The following is a 22,117-nucleotide window of genomic DNA, read 5'->3' as shown; positions in this document are numbered from 1 at the left end:
GAGACAGTACCACCTCCATCCCTGTACGAGGTACCAGTACCCACACCTCAAAACCTAATTGTATCCTGGATTACAATAGGTACATGGGCGGAGTGGATCTTTGAGATCAGGTACTGAAGCCGTACAGTGCCCTGCGGAAAACAAAAATCTGGTACAAGAAGGTGGCCGTGTATATCATCCAGATGGCACTGTATAACGCTTACGTGCTATTCTGTTCTACCGGCCAGAGGGGGACATTTATGCACTTTCAAGAGGAAGTCATAAAGGGCCTAATATTTGGGAACCAGCAGGCAGAGGGCCCCAGTACTTCTAGTACTGGCCCCCGTATTGTACCAGGGCAGCATTTTCCTGATGAAATCCCCTCCACTGGAAAAAAGGGCAGGACACAAAAAAGGTGCAAAGTTTGCTATAAAAAGGGAATAAGAAAGCAAACTATTTTCCAGTGTGACACTTGCCCCGACAAACCCGGCCTATGTATAAAGGAGTGTTTTAAAATATACCACACATCTATGGATTATTAGGTTCATAATTTCACCGTGCTTCGGGGGTCTTGCTAATGCCACATAGCACCCACCATTCATTCCACCAGAATCTGAGCCGCAAAATCCAAAAATCACTCCTTCCCTTCTGAGTCCTGCCATGCACCCAACTGATATTTTTTGGTCACATGTGAGGCATTGCCGTACTCGGGAGAAATTGGGGCACAGATTTTGGGGTGCTTTGTCTCCTTCATTCCTTCTGAAAATGAAAAATTTTGAGCCAGAACTGCATTTTTGTGTAAAAAAATTTAATTTTTCATTTTCACTGCCCACTTGTATCAAAATTGGTGAAACCCCTGGGGGTTTGAAATGTACACTATACCCCTAGATGAATTCCCTGAGGGGTGTAGTTTGCAAAATGGGGTCACTTGTGGGGGGGTTCCACTGTATTGGTGCTTTGGGGGTCTTGCTAATGCGACATAGCACCCACCATCATTCCACCAGAATTTGTGCTGCAAAATCCAAATATCACTCCTTCCCTTCTGAGTCCTGCCACTTTTTGGTCACACATGAGGCATTGCCGTACTCGGGAGAAATTGGGGCACAGATTTTGGGGTGCTTTGTCTCCTTCATTCCTTCTGAAAATGAAAAATTTTGAGCCAGAACTGAATTTTTGTGTAAAAAAATGTAATTTTTCATTTTCACTGCCCACTTGTATCAAAATTGGTGAAACCCCTGGGGGTTTGAAATGTACACTATACCCCTAGATGAATTCCCTGAGGGGTGTACTTTGCAAAATGGGGTGACTTGTGGGGGGGTTCCACTGTATTGGTGCAACATAGCACCCACCATTCATTCCACCAAAATCTGTGCTGCAAAATCCAAAAATCACTCCTTCCCTTCTGAGTCCTGCCATGCACCCAACTGGTATTTTTTGGTCACATGTGAGGCATTGCCGTACTCGGGAGAAATTGGGGCACAGATTTTGGGGTGCTTTGTCTCCTTCATACCTTCTGAAAATGAAAAATTTTGAGCCAGAACTGCATTTTTGTGTAAAAAAATTTAATTTTTCATTTTCACTGCCCACTTGTATCAAAATTGGTGAAACCCCTGGGGGTTTGAAATGTACACTATACCCCTAGATAAATTCCCTGAGGGGTGTAGTTTGCAAAATGGGGTCACTTGTGGGGGGGTTCCACTGTATTGGTGCTTGGGGGGTCTTGCTAATGCGACATAGCACCCACCAAAATTCCACCAGAATCTGAGCTGCAAAATCCAAAAATCACTCCTTCCCTTCTGAGTCCTGCCATGCACCCAACTGGTATTTTTTGGTCACATGTGAGGCATTGCCGTACTCGGGAGAAATTGGGGCACAGATTTTGGGGTGCTTTTTCTCCTTCATACCTTCTGAAAATGAAAAATTTTGAGCCAGAACTGCATTTTTGTGTAAAAAAATGTAATTTTTCATTTGCACAGCCCAGTTGTATCAAAATTGGTGAAACCCCTGGGGGTTTGAAATGTACACTATACCCCTAGATGAATTCCCTGAGGGGTGTAGTTTGCAAAATGGGGTCACTTGTGGGGGGGTTCCACTATATTGGTGCTTGGGGGGTCTTGCTAATGCGACATAGCACCACCCAAAATTCCACCAGAATCTGAGCTGCAAAATCCAAAAATCACTCCTTCCCTTCTGAGTCCTGCCATGCACCCAACTGGTATTTTTTGGTCACATGTGAGGCATTGCCGTACTCGGGAGAAATTGGGGCACAGATTTTGGGGTGCTTTTTCTCCTTCATACCTTCTGAAAATGAAAAATTTTGAGCCAGAACTGCATTTTTGTGTAAAAAAATGTAATTTTCATTTGCACAGCCCAGTTGTATCAAAATTGGTGAAACCCCTGGGGGTTTGAAATGTACACTATACCCCTAGATGAATTCCCTAAGGGGTGTAGTTTGCAAAATGGGGTCACTTGTGGGGGGGTTCCACTGTATTGGTGCTTGGGGGGTCTTGCTAATGCGACATAGCACCCACCAAAATTCCACCAGAATCTGAGCTGCAAAATCCAAAAATCACTCCTTCCCTTCTGAGTCCTGCCATGCACCCAACTGGTATTTTTTGGTCACATGTGAGGCATTGCCGTACTCGGGAGAAATTGGGGCACAGATTTTGGGGTGCTTTTTCTCCTTCATACCTTCTGAAAATGAAAAATTTTGAGCCAGAACTGCATTTTTGTGTAAAAAAATGTAATTTTTCATTTGCACAGCCCAGTTGTATCAAAATTGGTGAAACCCCTGGGGGTTTGAAATGTACACTATACCCCTAGATGAATTCCCTAAGGGGTGTAGTTTGCAAAATGGGGTCACTTGTGGGGGGGTTCCACTGTATTGGTGCTTGGGGGGTCTTGCTAATGCGACATAGCACCCACCAAAATTCCACCAGAATCTGGGCTGCAAAATCCAAAAATCACTCCTTCCCTTCTGAGTCCTGCCATGCACCCAACTGGTATTTTTTGGTCACATGTGAGGCATTGCCGTACTCGGGAGAAATTGGGTCACAGATTTTGGGGTGCTTTGTCTCCTTCATACCTTCTGAAAATGTAAAATTTTGAGCCAGAACTGCATTTTTGTGTAAAAAAATGTAATTTTTCATTTTCACTGCCCACTTGTATCAAAATTGGTGAAACCCCTGGGGGTTTGAAATGTACACTATACCCCTAGATGAATTCCCTGAGGGGTGTAGTTTGCAAAATGGGGTCACTTGTGGGGGGGTTCCACTGTATTGGTGCTTGGGGGGTCTTGCTAATGCGACATAGCACCCACCAAAATTCCACCAGAATCTGAGCTGCAAAATCCAAAAATCACTCCTTCCCTTCTGAGTCCTGCCATGCACCCAACTGGTATTTTTTGGTCACATGTGAGGCATTGCCGTACTCGGGAGAAATTGGGTCACAGATTTTGGGGTGCTTTGTCTCCTTCATACCTTCTGAAAATGAAAAATTTTGAGCCAGAACTGCATTTTTGTGTAAAAAAATGTAATTTTTCATTTTCACTGCCCACTTGTATCAAAATTGGTGAAACCCCTGGGGGTTTGAAATGTACACTATACCCCTAGATGAATTCCCTGAGGGGTGTAGTTTTCAAAATGGGGTCACTTGTGGGGGGGTTCCACTGTATTGGTGCTTGGGGGGTCTTGCTAATGCGACATAGCACCCACCAAAATTCCACCAGAATCTGAGCTGCAAAATCCAAAAATCACTCCTTCCCTTCTGAGTCCTGCCATGCACCCAACTGGTATTTTTTGGTCACATGTGAGGCATTGCCGTACTCTGGAGAAATTGGGGCACAGATTTTGGGGTGCTTTTTCTCCTTCATACCTTCTGAAAATGAAAAATTTTGAGCCAGAACTGCATTTTTGTGTAAAAAAATGTAATTTTTCATTTGCACAGCCCAGTTGTATCAAAATTGGTGAAACCCCTGGGGGTTTGAAATGTACACTATACCCCTAGATGAATTCCCTAAGGGGTGTAGTTTGCAAAATGGGGTCACTTGTGGGGGGGTTCCACTGTATTGGTGCTTGGGGGGTCTTGCTAATGCGACATAGCACCCACCAAAATTCCACCAGAATCTGAGCTGCAAAATCCAAAAATCACTCCTTCCCTTCTGAGTCCTGCCATGCACCCAACTGGTATTTTTTGGTCACATGTGAGGCATTGCCGTACTCGGGAGAAATTGGGTCACAGATTTTGGGGTGCTTTGTCTCCTTCATACCTTCTGAAAATGTAAAATTTTGAGCCAGAACTGCATTTTTGTGTAAAAAAATGTAATTTTTCATTTTCACTGCCCACTTGTATCAAAATTGGTGAAACCCCTGGGGGTTTGAAATGTACACTATACCCCTAGATGAATTCCCTGAGGGGTGTAGTTTGCAAAATGGGGTCACTTGTGGGGGGGTTCCACTGTATTGGTGCTTGGGGGGTCTTGCTAATGCGACATAGCACCCACCAAAATTCCACCAGAATCTGAGCTGCAAAATCCAAAAATCACTCCTTCCCTTCTGAGTCCTGCCATGCACCCAAATGGTATTTTTTGGTCACATGTGAGGCATTGCCGTACTCGGGAGAAATTGGGGCACAGATTTTGGGGTGCTTTGTCTCCTTCATACCTTCTGAAAATGAAAAATTTTGAGCCAGAACTGCATTTTTGTGTAAAAAAATGTATTTTTTCATTTTCACTGCCCACTTGTATCAAAATTGGTGAAACCCCTGGGGGTTTGAAATGTACACTATACCCCTAGATGAATTCCCTGAGGGGTGTACTTTGCAAAATGGGGTGACTTGTGGGGGGGTTCCACTGTATTGGTGCAACATAGCACCCACCATTCATTCCACCAAAATCTGTGCTGCAAAATCCAAAAATCACTCCTTCCCTTCTGAGTCCTGCCATGCACCCAACTGGTATTTTTTGGTCACATGTGAGGCATTGACGTACTCGGGAGAAATTGGGGCACAGATTTTGGGGTGCTTTGTCTCCTTCATACCTTCTGAAAATGAAAAATTTTGAGCCAGAACTGCATTTTTGTGTAAAAAAATGTAATTTTTCATTTTCACTGCCCACTTGTATCAAAATTGGTGAAACCCCTGGGGGTTTGAAATGTACACTATACCCCTAGATGAATTCCCTGAGGGGTGTAGTTTGCAAAATGGGGTCACTTGTGGGGGGGTTCCACTGTATTGGTGCTTGGGGGGTCTTGCTAATGCGACATAGCACCCACCAAAATTCCACCAGAATCTGAGCTGCAAAATCCAAAAATCACTCCTTCCCTTCTGAGTCCTGCCATGCACCCAAATGGTATTTTTTGGTCACATGTGAGGCATTGCCGTACTCGGGAGAAATTGGGGCACAGATTTTGGGGTGCTTTGTCTCCTTCATACCTTCTGAAAATGAAAAATTTTGAGCCAGAACTGCATTTTTGTGTAAAAAAATGTATTTTTTCATTTTCACTGCCCACTTGTATCAAAATTGGTGAAACCCCTGGGGGTTTGAAATGTACACTATACCCCTAGATGAATTCCCTGAGGGGTGTACTTTGCAAAATGGGGTGACTTGTGGGGGGGTTCCACTGTATTGGTGCAACATAGCACCCACCATTCATTCCACCAAAATCTGTGCTGCAAAATCCAAAAATCACTCCTTCCCTTCTGAGTCCTGCCATGCACCCAACTGGTATTTTTTGGTCACATGTGAGGCATTGCCGTACTCGGGAGAAATTGGGGCACAGATTTTGGGGTGCTTTTTCTCCTTCATACCTTCTGAAAATGAAAAATTTTGAGCCAGAACTGCATTTTTGTGTAAAAAAATGTATTTTTTCATTTTCACTGCCCACTTGTATCAAAATTGGTGAAACCCCTGGGGGTTTGAAATGTACACTATACCCCTAGATGAATTCCCTAAAGGGGTGTACTTTGCAAAATGGGGTGACTTGTGGGGGGGTTCCACTGTATTGGTGCTTGGGGGGTCTTGCTAATGCGACATAGCACCCACCAAAATTCCACCAGAATCTGAGCTGCAAAATCCAAAAATCACTCCTTCCCTTCTGAGTCCTGCCATGCACCCAACTGGTATTTTTTGGTCACATGTGAGGCATTGACGTACTCGGGAGAAATTGGGGCACAGATTTTGGGGTGCTTTTTCTCCTTCATTCCTTGTGAAAATGAAAAATTTTGAGCCAGAACTGCATTTTTGTGTAAAAAATTTAATTTTTCATTTTCACTGCCCAGTTGTACCACAATTGGTGAAACCCCTGGGGGTTTGAAATGTACACTATACCCCTAGATGAATTCCCTGAGGGGTGTAGTTTGCAAAATGGGGTCACTTGTGGGGGGATTCCTAAATTTTAGCATCTTATGGTGCCTAGAAACCTACATGGTGCCTAAAAAATAATCTCATAAAAAGGAGGCTCCAAAATCAAGTAGGTGCTCCTTCTATTATGAAGCCTGTGGTTTGGTCAACGTGCACACTAGGGCCACATATAGGATATTTATGAAAACAAAAGAATTGGGGGAATCAATTTTTAGTCACATTTCTCTAGTAAAATGTACTGTGTTCCTTAGAAAAATGTATTAAAATTGCAAATCTGCAAAAAAAAATGAAATTTTGAAATTTCACCTACACTTTCTTTTAATTCCTGTGAAACACCTAAAGGGTTAACAAACTTCCAAAATGCTGTTTTGAATACTGTGAGGGGTGCAGTTTTTGAAATGGTATCATTTATGGGGGTGTCTCACATACAAGTCCCTCAAAGTCACATCAGAACTGAACTGGTCCCTAAAAAAATCAGTGTTTGAAATTTTCTTGAAAATTTGAGAATTTGCTATTCATATTGTAAGCCTCCTAGGGTGAGATTTAATAGGATGAGAGATTCAGAAAGTGAGAGACTTGGTGAGAAATCTGCAGGTTTTTTAAAGCGGCAATCATTTACACTGCAAAATCAAACTGGTTTAGCAGTGTAAATGATTGCCGCTTTAAAAAAACTGGAGATTTCTCACAAAATCTCTCACTTTCTGAATCTCTCATCCTATTAAATCTCACCCCTAGTGTCCAAAAAAATTAAAAGGAAGTTGAAATAATGATGTCAACATAAAGTAGACATATGGTCTATGTTAGTTATTAACTATTTTGAGTGGTATGATTATTTGTCTCACAAGCAGAAAATTTAACATTTTGCAAATTGCTAAATTTTCCATTTTTTCACGATATTTTGGTATTTTTCACAAAAAAACACAGACTGTATCGACCCAAATTTACCACTAATTTGAAGTACAATGTGTCACGAAAAAACAATCTCAAAATCACTGGGATAAGTAAAAGCAAAAAAAAGTTATCCCCACTTAAGTGAGACATGTCAGATTTGAAAAAAAGGGCTCTGTCAGGAACGCAAAAACTGGCTCTGTCAGGAAGGGGTTAATATCCTTTAAAAAAGTGCAGAATATATATTTATTGTGATGAGTCTTGCGGAAAAAAAGAAAGATGTATCAGTTCAATCTCTTCAGTGAGTACTGAGATATTTTGTCTGCAATGCAATTACAGGCGGGTACGTAATGTGCAAAAGCCTATGTGTGCACTTCTATTTGTGTTTTCATAAGAGGATCTGATTCATCCAGTATACATTCCCTATAGGAGAGTATATTGTGGAAATTATATCATCAGCCTCTCCCACCCTTAATGGTAGTGATGTATTTGTCCTTGTTAGGCATGTTAGGTGTACATTGCTGTGGAAATTCTATTGTGACACCTGGGTATTCCCTGTTGGTCTCCCAACCAAGTACAGACCCAACTCTGCTTAGCTTCCAAGGTAGGAAGAGTTTGGGCATGTCCAGTGTGGCATGGTCATACAATTTAGACAGGTTTAATTCTCTTTAACACACTCAGGTACAGCGTGCCTTGGATACAGCGTGGGTTCAATACAGTGTGGGTCAGATACAGTGCCTGGTGTGTTGGATAAAGTGCAAGTGGGTCAGATATAGTGTGTGTCTTGGATACAATGCAGGTTAAATATTATGTTGGATACTGTGAATGTTGTATACAGTGTGGGTCAGATACAGTTTGGATACAGTATGGGTCAGTGTGGGTTTTTTACAATACTGGTTGAATATAGTGTAGGCAGGATGCAGTGCAGGTTTTAATGTGGGTTGGATACAGTGCCGCTTGGATCCAGTGCAGTTCGGATAAAATGTGGGTCAAATAGAGTGTATCTCGGACTCGGATACAGAACGGGTTGGATACTGTTCTGATGGGATACACTGCGGATTAACGTGTGAGTCAGATGCAGTGCTCATCGGATACAGTGTGCATCTGGTACAGTGCAGGTCTGATACAGTGTTGGTCAGTCTCAGTGCAGATAAGATACAGTGTGGGTTGCTTACAGTGTTGGTCGGATACTGTGTGAGCCAAATACAGTTAGCATTGCATAAAATGTGGGTCCAATACAGAGCAGGTTGGATACAATTCAGATTACAGTGTGGGTCAGATACAGCGTGGTTGGAAACAATGTGGGTAGGATACAGTGCAGGGATACAGTTTAAGTTGGATACAGTGTGCATCTCATACAGTGCAGGTCGGATACAGTGTGGGTCCTATACAGTGTAGATCGGATACAGTGTGGGTGATAGTGTGGGTCAGATACAGTGTGTCTCAATTACAATGTGGGTCAAATACAACATTTGGTTGAATACAGTGTGGGTCAGATATAGTATGGATAAGATACAGTGTGCTCTAATAGTGCACTTACGGTGAAGGGGGTGCCAGTGGTGTTGTCAATCCGAAGGCACCAGTGCAGTCCTCATTGCATGCCAGCAGTGTTAGCATTGTGGGGTGCTGGTGGTAACATTAGTGCAGGGGTGCTGGCTGTGTCAGCAGTGCAGGATTGGCAATTGTGTCTCTGTGGGGGTGTGCCAGCTGTGATTTCATATTGGGGGTGTCTCTGGAGCCCTTAGTGGGAGGCCTGGTGGTACACATCTTAAATGTAAATTGACTGGATTCCTCAAGTTATTTGTTGCCATGTAGCTGTTATAACAATAATATGTTTTGAGTCATTCCTGCGATTAATACTTTGTCATTGTTATAAATTGGTTTTCAAATTGTATACTTTGAACTGTGTGACTTTTTTTGGAGTTGGAGTTGCAACCGCCACTGTGGGGGGTGGGGGTGGGGGGGTGGGTGGGTTGTTCTGGCATCTATGAGGCACAGATAGGGTGGTCTGGCCACCTTTCTGAGGTCTATGCGATTCTCTCCAAAGAGGGGAATCTTAGGTGCCTTCTGAGCGTGGATGGGTCAGACCAGGCAAAATATATCCACAAATTCCGCTGAAGAGGCATTACCAGCCTCTCCCCGGCATCAATACATCCATACTAAAACTGCTGATGCAATCCTAGACTATAAAAATGATAATAGCAGTTACATACCAAAACAAACTGTCAGTACTTATATAAGCATCAACGTTTGAAATGATCTCATAACAGAAAAGGAGTTACTCTATGTTTTAGGCTCTCCTAACAAAAATACATTTTAAGATTCGTCCTAAAAATAGATATCCAAATAGCACATAAATAAATAATAAAAAAAAAAACATAAAACACCCATTAAATTTTCAATTTTCCATAAAAGTTCCTATTTGAAGACGTGTTATATTATTATTATTTTAGTCTTAATGTTGTTATTATTTGGTTTTGTTGTGTTTTCTAACATTTGTGTTGGTAGAGCTTCTCCAAATTGGATTTGGGCATTTATTTGAATAATCTCTGCAAATACAGCTTGAAATGATATTAGTCTGACAGTCACTGTTTTTGCTATTTTGGAGTGCGGCTTCGCTTTAGCAGACTTCCAAGTGCTCAGTGGTTTACTGCTGGAGACATCATTTCATGAAGGAGCACGCTTGGACAGCTAAACTTATATTTTTCCAGACATATAGCAGGATTCTACCATACTTCCCCATAGAAAAGTGTTGGGTGATTTAACCCACAAAACCTACTAATCTTCTCAGATTGGCTATTCTTAGAATTTTAGGGACAGCACATGGTCATTTTCAGAAACTTGGCAGGTCTCAGGAGACACTTGTACAGCTACAAGCAACCACAAAGGGAGATGATGTGGCTTCTGTATAAAGACGCATTATACTCATAGTACAAGTTTTGTGAGTAAGTGAATCTGCAGAAAAACATTTATAAAAATAAATTTACAGATGTGTGGGGCACAGAATTTTGTATAATAAATATGCCAATGATATTAGCCATGTTTTTCTTTTGTTTCAGTATTACGTAATGTAACATAAATTCATTGGAAATTCTAAGCACAACATTTACACAAGATTCCACCTTTTTCATTATGATTGCGAAAACATAAGTATATTTGGTACTTATGTAATATCTGGGCTCCCATTTTTCTTATGAGACCGCGTCCGCTCGCCATGCTTCGGGCACGGTGGCTCGCCACACTATATAAAATCAACTCCATCCGTAGTTGGATAGTAGGGGTATGAAAAAATGGGGTACATTTAACATGGGAGCCCAGATAATACATAAGTACCAAAAAAAGAATACATAAATAGAAATGATGGTACTTATGTATTATCTGGGCTCCCATGTTAAATGCACCCCATTTTTTCATACCCCTACTATCCAGCTACGCATGGAGTTGATTTTATATAGTGTGGCGAGCGCAGCGAGCCACCGTGCCCGAAGCATGGCGAGCGGACGCGGTCTCATAAGAAAAACGGGAGCCCAGATATTACATAAGTACCGAAATGATAAATGCACCATTCACAGGTATTACAATATTGACAAAAAAGTTGACATAAGAGTAACAATAAAAGGTTATATTACTCAATAAGGGGGTGGGGTGGGGGGTTTCGCATACCTGGATAGCCGCATCGTAGTCCTGAGAACATACAATTGTATTTCCATACCATTGTGTAAATCTAAAACATTGTTGTATCTGATTCTTAAGATTCTGTGCCAAATGGTTTAAGATAAGAGAGCTTGCATGGGGCTCACAAAAATGATCGCATTATTGTACAGCTGTCACAAAAATTATCTATTTCACAGGTTCTCAAAGTCGCTCCTCAGGACCCCACACAGTGCATGTTTTGCAAGTCTCCTCACAGAATCAAGTAAAATAATGAGCTCCACCTGGGGAGCTTTTAAAATATGTCCGTCAGTAATGAGTACACCTGTAGGGTGACATGGAAAACGTGAACTGTGTTGGGTTCTGAGGACCGAGTTTGAAATACCGCTGCTTTGCCAGTCAACCAGAATGAGGGTCTTTGTTTTCACCAGAAATGATGGTCATAAAAAGCTCTTGCTGTGGTGAATACAAACACACTCACAGTGTGTAATGTATGATGGTAACAAAAATGGTCTCAGCAGGTTATAGTGGTGTATTATATGATGCTCACAAAAGTGTTAATATGTTTGTGATATTATTATTATTATTATTATTAACAGTTTCTTATATAGCGCATACAAATTCCGCAGTGCTTTACAGAGAATAGTTATGAGTAAAAACACATAACAAATTACATTACAAGACAGTTTAGGACAAGTACATGGTAAATATGGATAGTTGCATCAGGGGACAGGACACTGAAGCAATCATCAGGGTGGCAGAGGTTTATACATTCTAAGAAAGGCACATAAGGAGAGAGGGCCCTGCCCGTGAGAGCTTACATTCTAAAAAGGGAGGGTTAGACAGACAGGGGTGACACAGAAGGGAAAGAGGTGAGCATAAACAGTAGGTTAGGATGAGAGATGGTCGGGTTTTATGCAGGAGGGTCGGAAGAGGTCAGCTTAGTGTTTGATATTTTAAGTCTAAAAAAGCGCTGGGTCATCCAAGAGTAGACAGCAGAGAGACAGTTGGAGATATGAGTTAGGATGGAAGGAGCGATCAGGAAACGAGGGGTAGATTTTAGTATTATCAGCATAGTGGAAATCGAGTGAACAAATAAGTTCACCCAGAGAGGACAATTGATATTGGTTTAGTGTTATTTTTATAACTTATGTTGGTCAATCTAGAAATAAATTAAATAATATTTTAAGAACTTTTTGTATGAGGGGTTGGGTAGAAGGTGTTAGGGAAAGCAGGGTCAGTATTGTGTAGCTTTGCCTAGCCCCCACTTCTACAGCAACGTTTACTCATTCCATAACAGCAGCAATATTTTCTTTGGCATTCTTGGTACTATTAGATGAATCCATTACTCTAACAGTACTAACAATCTAGCAATCTACAACTGCGATTCAGTAAGCCACCTTGCCATTTGTAGATACGTTTTGAGAATGGCCCTTGGGTAATATTAAATAAATTTAGCATTATTTTGCTTTGTAGTTATTAGAGTTTTAGAGACATATGGGTGAATTTTTTTTTAAAATAAAGTAATTTTTTTATTAACAAACAGCGATATATAGACCAGCACTACAAATATCCAAAATACATAGAGATGGAGTAATATTCAATACATACACATGGAACTAAAGACAACCATTATACACATCACAAAAGTCAATACAGATGTTCAAATAACAGTGAACAAAATAGTGGAGTGCAGAAAGTCCCAAGCATACCATATTCATATATTCTGACGTTCTGATGGATCTTACCTAGAACCTGCTGTGGGAAAATAATAACTGCAGTGCCATTCGGAAATACACAAATTAAGTTTACATTAACATCTTATAATAAAAAATTGACATATAAAAAACACAGATTATGCTATGTGGAATGGTTCGGGGACGCATAGGCCGACTCTGGCCATCTGGTCCATATATGGTCAATCTCAGGACCTTATTCTGAAGCGAATGCACGGAGGACCAAAGGGATCTGAATAAGGTCCTTAGTGCCTGCTTTACGGACAAAATACATATAATGCTCATGTTCCATAGTGACATTCACTAGGTAAGCCCACTCTTAATAAACTGGGCCTGAGGAAGCTATCCAGGAGAGGGATAGACATACCTTAGCAAGTGCACACAGATTGATAGCCTATTGGACACTGTATTTATCTAATTCCTCATCCTCTCTAGCTTCCAGGCTACAGAATTTCGATGTGAGTATGGTAAGTGGAATACCAGTATGAGACATAGCAGATTTCACCTGGACCCAGAATGACTGAACCACAGAACACTCCCATAATAAGTGCCAGAAGGTCCACTGGGCAGTGCCACACTTGGGACAGTGGTCATAATGCTGACCACCAAAGTGCACCATGCGCGCAGGGGTTTAATATGTTCTTTGCAAAAGAAATAACTGGATCTGTTGAAATGGAAATCTTATAACTGTAGTAGCTTTACGGGGATACTCTTGGGCTGCCTCCCACTCCTCATCACTAAGAGTCCCCATCAGATCCTCCCAACCTTGTCTTAACACAGGCAGGTTATCATTGTGATGAGAGGACAGTAAAAAAGGAGTATGCAAGGGACACAGATTTCACAGGCCCCAAAGTTAATACAAACTATTTTACTGGGGAGAGTGTAATAGTCAGGGGCCTATCCTCTTGCGTTAAGAGCTGTCCTTTACGGTGAGAGTCAGCAGGTCCCATCTGGTCCCGGCGGCTCCATCCCCCCTTCCTCCCTTACCCGGCGCTGCTGCTGCTGCGCCGGGATCTCCTCCTCCCTGCACCCGGAAGAGGATCATAGTGCAAGGAGGAGGAGGACACAGGTGAGGGGGGGGGGTGTCAGTGCGGGGCGGCGGGGGGCGGTGCGGGACGGCGGTGGGTCGGCGGTGGGCAGCAGTGGGTCGCGGTAGAAGCCCATAGGTTTCTATGAGGCATCGCCAGATTTTTCTGGTGATGCCCCCATCGCTGTAACCCAGCGGGGGATGCTTAGAGCATCTCAAAATGCGGTAAAACCCCGATAACGGGTTTTTCCCGCATTTTTAGTTTAGAGAATCTCCCCCATTATGCACTAACACCCCAAACAGCCAAGACCTGCCTGATCGAGAGATTGGTGAGTTCAGAGAGTCTACAGGAATGCCACAAAGGAATATGAGGGTCAAGATCGGTAAAGTGAAGTGTTCTATGCACTTCACTCCAAATTTGAATTGCTTGAATGAGCAGCGGTGGGCTACCACTGGAGAGTTTACTACTTAATAGAGCTTGCAAGGGACTGTTCCCAGGAGACGTCTGTGCAACTCAGAGTGCTGGTAAGGGATTAAGGGAGCAATCCTGTATGTGTGACAGCTGCGCAGCATAGTAATAGAACCGAAAGTGTGGAAGCGCTAGACCACCACTAACTCTGGACCTGGTAAGTATATCTAATAGAATTCAAGGCCGCTTACCTGCCCATACCAAGGTGGAAAGCATACTATTTAATTTTCAAAATCAGATTAGCAGAAACATACACTGGGAATTGCGGCAAAACATAAAGAAATTTTGGTTGCACCACCATTTTAATTAGATTCACCCTGCCTGTAACTGTGAGAGGGAGTTTACTCCAGGAATTAATTCTTTTTTCTCGCAAATATGAGAAAATTCAGCGGGATGTATGATTGGATATCCAAACACCCAAATATTTAAATTTAAAGACCCAACACAGCGGCAAGGCCAATTCTGGAGCCCCTCACAGAGGTAATATGGATGATTTACCCCAAATTGTAGTGAGACTGAGTACCCACTAAACCCCTCTATAACCATGTAGTCCCGGAGAAGCAATAATAGGTCATCCGCATACAATGCAACTGTATCAGTATGTTTACCAAGCTGAAGACCCAGAATATTTGGGTGGGCCCTGAGAATACAAGCCAGCGGCTTCATTGCCAGGGCAAACACATATGGGTGAATTTACTAAGATGTTTGTTCTATTGAAGATGGGATGTTGGCCATAGCAACCAATCAGATTCTATTTCTTATTTATTTGCACTTACTAGAAGACAATAGATTGAATATGATTGGTTGCTACAGACAACGGGGGTTACTTGGAAAGACACAATCACTCTCTAATGGACAAAACCATGCTGCACTGCAGGTGGGGTAGATGTAACATGTGCAGAGAGAGTTAGATTTGGGTGGGGTGTTCTTCAAACTGATATCTATATTGCAGTGTAAAAATAAAGCAGCCAGTAGTTACCCTGCACAGGAACATTAAAACACCCAAATCTAACTCTCTCTGATCTGATACCCCGTTCTCACTGCAAGGCAAATTACCGGGTCTAACATGTCGACCCAGTAATTTGCCTTTTAACACAGGTTTTTTTGCAGTGTGAACTATCTGCATACCCGGATCTCATACACGGGTTCTCATACATGGGTAAATCCCTTCTTTTTACCCATGTTTGAGATCCGGGTATGCAGACACGGGTTGACCCGTTCACACTGCAAAAAAACCTGTGTTAAAAGGCAAATTACTGGGTAGAACTACTTCACCCGGGAATTTGCCTAGCAGTGAGAACGGGGGTCCGTCGCCACTGCTCCCAGCATTTAAATGCCGGGTAAATGCCATGTAGTTCACACACGCAAATTTACCCCATAGATTGAATATGGATTGGGAAGAGCAGGCAGACTGCCAAATTCATACCAGGGTAATATACATAAAATTTCACAGTGTACTAGACATGTGACAAAGGCCGGTGGAAGTGGCAAGAGGAGAATTGGAATTAAAAATGTTGACCACATGCAAATTAGTTCAGTCTGAGTGCATATGAGAGACTCCTTAATGAAAAGAGACTTCTGGGTGATTTAATTCACATGGTTGGCCCTTGAATCAATGCCGGATTTATGCCATGCTCTGATACCACAATGGATGAGAAGTCACTGAGCGGTTTCCTAATGTAAAAATAAAAAATTGGAATTATTTAAGGAGGTTGGCCCTTATTCTGGTTGACACGTGTACTCGCAGGGGAGCGATTTTATGGTAATCCTAATTTTAAATACAATTTTGCCTAAATCAATTTTTATTGACATTAAAATGTTCAATTTTGAAAACAGGTCGTAAATGAAAGAAAAGAGCGAAGTGCATAGAACACGGTATTTTCAAACGAGAAGCCGTACAACTATAATAAGATAAATTAACTGTAATTATCATTAGGAGTTTTCCTCTGTTTGATCTAAAAGACTTATGTCTCCATATTCACTTTAATGATTCCAGGGAAAAAGTGGGTTGCAATAAAAGCACAAATTGTCCATCCAGAAACAACAAAATAAATCCATCAGTCAAGTTTTTTCAGAACATTCCAAGCATTTAGTGAAGTCAATATTGGACAGTTCACAATGTTTTATGGATCTGTGCCTTTCTCTCATGCAAGACACATTAAGGACATTGTAAACATTTATTAGTGACAACAATGTGCTGTGTACAAAGTCTCTGGTTCAGACAGATTGTGCTACATTCAGGTCTGTTGTATGGAGCAATAGCCAGTAGTTCAATATTGGGACCCACCTTATTTAATATATTCATTTATATATTAATGATATTGAAAGTGACATAGTGAGTAAAATTGCAATATTTGCGGATGACACAAAATTAAATAAGGAAATTAACTCGGGAGAGGATGTGGATACACTACAAAGTGACTTAAATAAACTGGAAAGGCGGGCAGAAAGGTGGAAAATGCAGTTTAACGTTGAAAAATGTAAAGTAATTCATTATAGGAACAAAAATAAACAAGCTACTTATAGGCTAAATGGAGTTATAGGAAATTCTGCTGTAGAGACGGTGGTCATCATAGATGAAAATTGGGTAATAGTGCACACTGCTCAAGTGCAGCAGCAAAAGCAAAGAGGACACTGGCATGCATTAAAAGGGGTATGGATTCAAGGGATGCCAATGTGAAAGTGCCTCTTTACAAGGCATTGGTGAGACCACACTTGGAATATTGTGTTCAGTTCTGGGCACCGCACCTTGAAAAGGACATAAATTAATTGGAACAGGTACAGAGAAGGGCAACTAAGCTAGTAAAAGGTCTTGAATCACTAGAATACAAGATAGGTTAACTAGGCTGAATATGTTTTCACTGGAGAAACGGAGGTTGAGAGGTGATATGATTAGTATGTTCAAATACAGGACTGGGAATCATATGGAGCTGGGAGATGATTTGTTCACTAACAGGCCTATACTTAGGACACGCGGGCATGTACTGAGGCTCGAGGAAAAGAAATTCCATACTGAATTAAGAAGAGGATTCTTCACCATTAGAGCAGTAACATTCTGGAACTCATTGCCGGTGGGGGTGGTTACAGCAACTACTGTTCATGAATTTAAATCAAAACTGGATGCATTTTTGGCCACTAAGGGAATCCTATAGATATGACTTACTCAACTCAGTAGTTACAAGTTAGATAGGTTGAACTCGATGGACTAACGTCTTTTTTCAGCCTTAATTGCTATGTTACCATGTTGATATTCTGAACATTGACGTCCTGAATCTTTACATAATGGATACCTGCCATGGTTAGCTACTATTTCTGTGTATTCTATACCTATTATCACTCTTTATTTATAAAGCTCTGACATATTAGTAACTGCTGCATATTGTGGTGATCACTATCCAAACACACACACACACATTGGATTGCACAGCAATCCAAGTCAAATTCCTAGTATACATGGCCAATAAAGTTGATTCTGATTCTGATATTTTATGTGGTTGAAGAGGAAATTTCGAAGTGGGGAGTGGGGGTATGGAAAACTTAGTAATATTTTTATGCACGCGCATGCTCCAGAAAATGAAGCATGGCCACACAAAAGGGGGCATGTCTGTAAGTGTAATGTACCACACCATATACCCCTCATACACCCCAATAGTAGGATCCCTTATACTATATAGTACTAGTGCCCCTTACACATTATGCCACAATGAATAATACAGACAGGGAGAGTAACAGTAAGGACAGAGAGATGGTGAGAGTGAGGGACGGCAGGGACAGGGAGAGTGAGGGATGGCAGCAGGGGAAAGCCAGTGGATGGGAGCACCTCTCTGGCTTGGCGCCCCCCCCCCCACAGTGCTAACCCCCCTTATCTGCTTCCATGGAGAGTCATGGGGGAGCTTGCACCATGGCAGAGAGAACAGTGGCAGTCAGCAGTGGACAAAGCGTGCAGTCACATGGTGGCAGGCGCAGCACCTCGGGTGCACGGCTTGTCTGGCTGCAATGTCGCTTACTCATATAATACCACCTGTAGTGCTGATTATACATAATGCCCCATTTAGGAAGAATACAATTACAAAACATAATCCATGCCCCCTCCCACAGATTTGTGAAAAGCAGGTATTTCAACTTTGTGGGCCCCATAGCAAAAAATTTAAAGGGCCCACCTACACACAGCATTGAAACTACAATGAGAGAGATGGGGGAAGCATGTACAGAGAAGTAGGGAGGAGTGAGATAAAGAGAGCAGTGTGAGAGAAAAAAGACAGAAGAGAGCAAGGGAGAGTGGAAAACAAAATTAGTGTGAAAAGGTGGTGGGGAGAGAGCGAAAAAGAGAGGAGCGAGACAGAGATGAGGAGGGAGAGAGATTTGTGGGAGGAAAGAGAGGAAAGCAGGGATGTGACAGGCATCACAGGCTTTCTACCTCCTATTTTCGCCCCCCCCCCACTGTGTACCTCAGTAAGCCTCCCTAGTGAGTACCTCGCTAAGCACTACACCAATGTGTACATCACTGAGTCTCCCCCTCCCCACTGTGTACCTTAGTAAGCCTCCCTTCCCCACTATGTACCTCAGTAAGTTAGTACCCTCAGACACTGTGTACCTCTGTTAGTCTTTCCTTCAATAAAGTGATACTTTTCCCCTGAAGGGTCTCCTGCAGCGATTTACCCACAGCACTGTTTCCCGGGAGAGCCTCTTCCCCGGCGGCGCTATTCCCCCTGCAGGGTCTTCTGCTGAGCTTTTTCCCAGCAGCCTCTCCCATGACACTGTTCCCCAGCAGTGTCTCTTTGGTGGCGGTGGCACTGTTCCTTAGCAGCGTCCCCTTATCAGCGCCGGGTCTCCTACTCAAACAGAACCATGTCATTTGAAAAATGTATGGGAGGGGACCAGATGACATGGTGGGGGACACAGGATGGCTGCGCTGCAATAACTTGTGCAGCAGCACTGCTTCAAAAAACAATGATGGGAAAACTTCCAGAGTTTAGCCTTCCGGGCTTTAGGGCCCCCCAAGCCACCTGTTCCCTGGCGGGCATAGCAACAGTGGGACAAGCCATGCGACGTCCCGTGCAGCTATATAGCTAATATATATCTATAGATATATCTATATATCTATAGATATATAGATATATCTATAGATATATATACTGTATATTGTGAAAAGGAGCACATACCTTGGAATAACATGAAGTCTTTGGTCTTTATTTTGGTTACCAGGTCACAGCATACAAGGTCAATTGGGGGAACTCATTTCTCTATGCCACCTAGTTACCCCCTCCCTTCATTAGGCAGAGCCAGGGCCAGTGATAGGGTTTTTGGCATCCCCCTGCAAACTAGAATGCTTTTCTGTGAGAATTACTGTTCCCCCTCACTTTAACCCCTGGTTAGATTTGAGAAATGGAAGGCTTATGAGAGTAACAAACTGAGTCAACAATTATTCTAAAATTTTAAAATAGCTGATTTGTTTATCAACCAGGCTGTGGGCACACTTAAAACACCAGTAAATAATTTACAAAACAAATGATAAAAATTAGGTACAATTATTTGGTTATGAGAAAACAATCATTGCAAAATTTTAACACTTAAACTATAATTATTTGCAACAACTGTTGAGTAGATATTTAATATTTGGAGGATAAACTGGAAACTGATCCCAAAACTCAGCTGAAATGTATTCAATTCACTTAATTTATGGTCACTACAACTTAAAAAAACCCTGCATAAGTGTAATTACAATGCAATATACACACACTACAGAGTAAGGAAAGCACAGGAAAATAATGAGACTCTGAAACATATCGTGAAGAAATAACTTAATATGATTGACAATAGGCTTACCGGAGAATGTTAAAGATAGATTCTAGATTTATTTTCTAGAAAAGCTGCTTCCCCTATTTGCATAAATGAAGCTACCGTCTGATTAGAAAATATTTTGTCCAATTAATTTTATGGTTCTCAGAATTTCTCTGCAAGTGTCAAATTTGGAGTTGGTTCAAATATTGCTGGTTTGAAGGACCCAAACAAAATATTTTGCATTAACACATGAAAGAATTTAAGTAATAAAATCCATAAAACATCTTACTCCACTGATATTTATTTGTATAACCGGCCCTGCAGGACTGCAGCATTGGCCGTCGCACAGGTAATATCCTGCAAAGAAGTTGTAAAGCAGCTGACAGAGCAGCGATGTGCTATAACCCATAAAAACCAGGCTTTATTAATCTAGTCTAGACAGATGAATGAAAAGTTACTATAAGTCTTGAAACATTCTAGCTATTTGCACCAAAATATTTAATGGGCTCCATTTTGTTCTGATTGTTTGAATTAGAGAAAACCTAAATGGCCATGATTTTTGTTTTGGCAGAGGGCATTATGATAAACAACTCTCAAGCTATTGCTAGAGGCTAATGCAGAAGTCTTTGCATAACCTACCTAGAACCCTGCCAGCATGGTAATATGAAATAGGAAAATACTCCAAATAATTATATTTTTCAAGTTTTTAATCACATATAGGCGGTATTCAATTAGTGACAATATTTCTCAGATTTTTAGGGTGAATGGTGGTTTGCCCTATTCAATTGCAGGGCCAATTTTTTTGCCAAGGCAAAAAAAATTCTGCAGTGACAAAAAATTACCTGGATCTGCGAATTAGCCACTAATCCTTGCGTTTTTGGCCACATTAGCATTTTATTATGCTTGTGCAAATATAGTTTTGCATTTCAAATCATGCCAAATTATTAGTTTCTTGTCACATACATAACAATTTCAATGTATCATTGTCAGTCTTTCTTTAAGTATATTCCACACCATGGAATTACCTATGGTAAATTAGCTGCTGTAAATTACCATGGCTAATTGACCACCGGAAAGCTTATTCAATTAGATCTGATAGCTTATAAATTACAGTAAAGTCAAGAGGTTTTTTTTGCGCAAAATGTTTTGGTTATCAATTGTGCGTCTAGGTTTTCACGAATTAGTGCACAATGGCCCTTATTCTAGTTCACTCGCAAAGGCAAATTCCATCTCACATGGACAGAACCATGTGCACTGCAGATGGGGCAGATGTAACTTGTGCAGAGAGAATTATATTTTGGTGATTTATTTTGTTTCTGTGCAGGGAAAATACTGACTGCTTTATTTTTACACTACAATATAGATCTCACTTTGCAGTAAAACCCCACCCAAATCTAACTCTCTCAGCACAAGTGACATCTACCGCACCAGCAGTGCACATGGTTTTGTCCATTTGCGAGTGAACCAGAATAAGGGCCAATGTCTCCCTTAGCAGCTGACCTGTTCAATAAAGAATGCAAGTAGAATATATTTTGCCCCATTTGATACTTACAGGTATGAAGTGCTAAAAAGGTTCTTAAATAAGTCTACAGCCTTAGGCATAAATTTACTAAAGCTTCTAAAAATGAAAAGAGGTGGAGTTGCCCATAGCAACTAAAAAGATTCATTCTACCATTTGACTATTGCAACCTAGAAAATGATAGAGAGAATCTTAGTAATGTACTCCTTATTGTGAATGCTCACAAATGACTGTATTGATGTTCTATGAATGAAATAAAGTTTATGTTCCATTAACTATGGATCGACAACCATTACAAATTTTATTCAAACTTTTGTAACCCCCACCGGAATTTTAAAAAATTTCAAATAATTCCCAAATTCTTTCATTAACTCAAAACTATCTGATTAAGACAGTTACCTAAATGAAATGATCTTAATCATAGGAACTTCCAAGGTGGTATCATACATAAAAAACTCATCAAAATATATTTTAAGGTTGATTTTAATTTTAATTTTTTATTTTCATTCAACTTTTCCTTTTTTTATTACAGACATATTCTAGTTACAACGTTGAGCTAAGCAACTGAACGTAATTTTAAACAATTTATAAAAGGTAAAAATCCGGTTGATGCCAATGTTATTATTAACCGACTTTATTTTTGTCTAAGCAGACTGTAATTGTGCAGTTCCCTGCAATCAGGAAGCAGCCTGTGTCTGTCACTCTGGGA

This window comes from Crinia signifera, chromosome 1, assembly GCF_055691185.1.
Source record: "Crinia signifera chromosome 1, ASM5569118v1, whole genome shotgun sequence".
Lineage (NCBI taxonomy): Eukaryota > Metazoa > Chordata > Amphibia > Anura > Myobatrachidae > Crinia > Crinia signifera.
The sequence above is the reverse complement of the archived record's forward strand: the minus strand, read 5'-3'. Positions refer to the sequence as shown.